Consider the following 3564-nt stretch of genomic DNA (forward strand, 5'->3'; position numbering starts at 1 on the left):
GATAAATAAAAAGATGTAATTACAATTTAGCTTTTTGCCGAAATAATCACGCACCAAACGTGTGAGAAAATGACATTTAAGAATTGCTCTTAATATTTTTAAACATATAATACAATATAATATAATATAATATAATATAATATAATAAAGATAATAATTATTATAAAAGTAAATCTTGAGTATATTATAATATCATTACAATATTAGTAATGGCTTCCAACTAGCCACCTTTCTTTCTTTTTCGGTTATTCTTTGCCAAGTTGGTTTAGACCTGGCAAAGTTCTCAACTTTTACCCTCTTTTTTCCACCACGATTTCAAAGCTACCCTTTCAATCCCCCCCCCCCCCGCCTGACTATTCTTAGTACATATCAAATCCATTTCTATCTGTGTTTTTTATTTCGCTAGCGATACTTTTTTTTTTTTTTTTTTTTTTTTTTTTGCCTTATCTGTTTATATATATAGCTCATTTGTTATATGTTTGGTACAAAATATATTTTAAATATTTTATGGAAAAACATTTTTTGAAAACTCTAATTTGGCTTCATGTTTCTTTAGCAATTCCAATTTGATTCATATATTCACACATTTATGTCTCTGATCCTTTATTCTGCTTTTATTATGGCATTTGAATGATTTCCATATATTATTCAATCTTTTGAAAGTAGTATTTGCTTTCTTCAATCTTTTTGCTATGTCCTTTCCAATACCACTATCAGTATCAACATTAGTTTGCGAAAGTATGTGAAATTCTTAACTACTTCTACTGTATGTTCGAAAAATTTAATTTCATTCTGGCATTCGTTGTTCAATTCAAGAGCTTTTGTTTTATTCATATTTATTTTAGCTGTCTTATACAATGCTTCTGATTTTGCTTTTATATATCGGTTGTCTTTTGATATTAAAATTGTGTCATCTGAAGGTGAGTTAGCAATGAGTCTTTGGACTATTGTAGTGAAACCTATGAGCCTCCATAGCTCAGTAAAGAAACCATTACTACTTTTCATGAAAGCGTAGATGGAAGTTTAGAAATCAGAATATCCCATCTTCCCAATTCAGCTTCAACGAAACCACCTCAGCCCCAAAATAAACCGTCTGCTTTATTGTTCCAAGAGGAGAATGAACTTGTGTTTAGCCTACTTGGTAGAAAATGCGTGAGCTTAGCCACAGCGGTGGCGCAAGTGTTTTTGTCCGAACCTCCTGGTCATCAGCAGTGGAATAAAAGCTATTGTGGTCTAGCATGCTTTGTCAAGGATAATCCCCAGAGATCATTATTTATCGGAGTCTGATATAGATAAGGAAAAAAATGTTTGGGAACAAGAACTTTATTAAGGCTTCTAGTACAAAACACCATGTTCATTTTTTCACACTTTTGAAGCAGATAACTGTCAGGCTGGACTTAACTTTGCAGATGACAGTGAAGCCCAGTCTTTCAAATTTGCTGTAGAAGATAAAATAAAAAAAAAGAAATCAAAATGGACAACGTAAATTGGAACAACAGATAAATTGAGTTCTGAGATGCATTCTGTTGAATGCATCTCAGAACTCAATCACACCACCTAAACCTAGTTTGCCTTCTCAGGTTCACCAGCCAAAGTCAGAATCTTTTTCATCACAAAATGGGAAAGAACCCAAAAACAAAAGAAGCAGGAAAAAGCAAGGTTGAGGAAACAAGATATAAGTTTACCAACAAATTTTGTACATATTAGACATGTAGGCTGGGATCCAGTTACAGGATTGTACAGAACAAGCTAGTTCAGATGCCAATCTTTAGAAGTTTCTTCAGCTAGCTGGAGTTTCTCAGGAAGATCTCTCTGATGCTGATACTAAAAAATTTATTTCTGACTTCCTTGACAAGTATGGAGGCCTAGATGCTTTTTTAGAAAACAAAATACATCCACCACGTACCCCTCCAGTCACATCACACACAAGGGCTCCTCCTCCAATTCCTTCTCCCAGGTCACCAGCACCAACATCTGGAATACATCGCAACCTTGGGGCCCCACTACCACCACCTACTCGTGGACCTCCGCCATCTTGGCCACCAGCAGCAAATATTTCCTGGCTTGCTCCACCCAGCACCACCACCTTCTAATGGTGTTCCATCTCCACCACCTCCTTTGCTATCTAATGGTTCACCTGGAAACATGACAGGTGATCCAACATCAGCTCTACTGGAATCAATTCGAAAAGGCATTTCTCTTACTCCAATTCAACCAACCAACCAAACCAAAATGGTATAGATACTTATGATAGTAGAGGTGCATTGATGAATCAGATTCAACAAGGAATTGAATTAAAACCTGTAACTGATGATTCAAAGCAAACAAATGTACCTGAGGGATTAGCTGGAGCCCTGGCCAGAGCATTACAAGAGAGGTCACGTGTTCTCTAACATTCAGATGAAAGTGGAAGTGATGATGATGAGGAAGACTGGGAAGATCAGTTCCTTTATATCTAAGCATGCTCATATTTTCAAATACTATTGCACCATGGAAACTGTTTCGAATAGTTGTATGTTAAATGACATTACCAATATGTTTCTCCTGTAACTCATTTGCATAAATGTTCATAACCTCCCTTGTTGGTTAATAGATGGAAAGAAAGAAATGACCAATTTTTATTTTTTATTCAGATATGTGTATCCATACTTCCAGTGAATGCATCAAGAATTATGTCCACATGCAGAAGAGAGAAATGAATTCTTATGTGAAATGTTATTAAAAATAAAGAGGAGAAAAAAAACTGTTTAGCAAATGCTTTCATTAAGCATTTTACATTTCACTTGTTAATCAATGTCAAATACCACTTCAGAAGAAAGATGTTAAAGTTATTTTGTATATATGCATTTTTTTACATCACTGTATTTTATGAAAAAATGTAAATTTAAGTATTGAAATGATTTTATTATAGAAAAAAAAGCTCAGTCGGTACAGACGAAACCCTTTGGTCGGAAAGACCTGGGTTCGATTCCCATCCAAGATGTGAGGAACCTTTATCTAGTCTCTTTTGACTAAAGGTGAGTTAGCAGCTCTCATACGAAAGTAGTTTTTTTTTCTCTTCTCTTCTTTCTTACACTGAAACTCTAGTTTTTTGTCCTCCAGAACAGGCAAACCGGCCTCGTGAAGACACGCATCTACAGACATAGGCCACACTGGGAGACATAGGGCTAACTACCTTATCCTCGAGGCAGTTGCAGTTTCATAATATGCCATGCCTTATTCGAACGCAACAGGCCACTAGCGCCTAATATAAGGAGGCGTGAAACCTTTCTGATAATAATGCTAACATTTAGAAAATGGGTATCCAAAGTTCTCGGGCATTTCGTTTTCTCATATTTCTTGACAATTCTAATTTATTTAAATTCATTATACCCTACTCGATACATTTAACATCAGGTCGATTAGACAGATAGTGTCCCTAAATTCTCATTGCACACAGATCACTTACTCATATTTTGTATACCATAAAACCCACTCAGTGTTTTGTGCAATTCAATATCTTGACACCTAATGATTACAATGGGATGGGTGTACATATGCACAGAATTCATTGAATAGGTGAAC

General features: G+C 35.4%; 1 pseudogene; it reads left to right on the forward strand.

Moving 5' to 3' along the window:
- Positions 1-692: 692 nt before the first annotated feature.
- Positions 693-2393, forward strand: LOC150094951 (actin nucleation-promoting factor WAS-like; annotated as a pseudogene).
- Positions 2394-3564: the final 1171 nt, after the last annotated feature.

This window comes from Typopeltis vanoorti, chromosome 21 (assembly GCF_054136105.1).
Source record: "Typopeltis vanoorti isolate ZY-2024b chromosome 21, IOZ_Tvanoo_1.0, whole genome shotgun sequence".
NCBI classification, from domain to species: domain Eukaryota; kingdom Metazoa; phylum Arthropoda; class Arachnida; order Uropygi; family Thelyphonidae; genus Typopeltis; species Typopeltis vanoorti.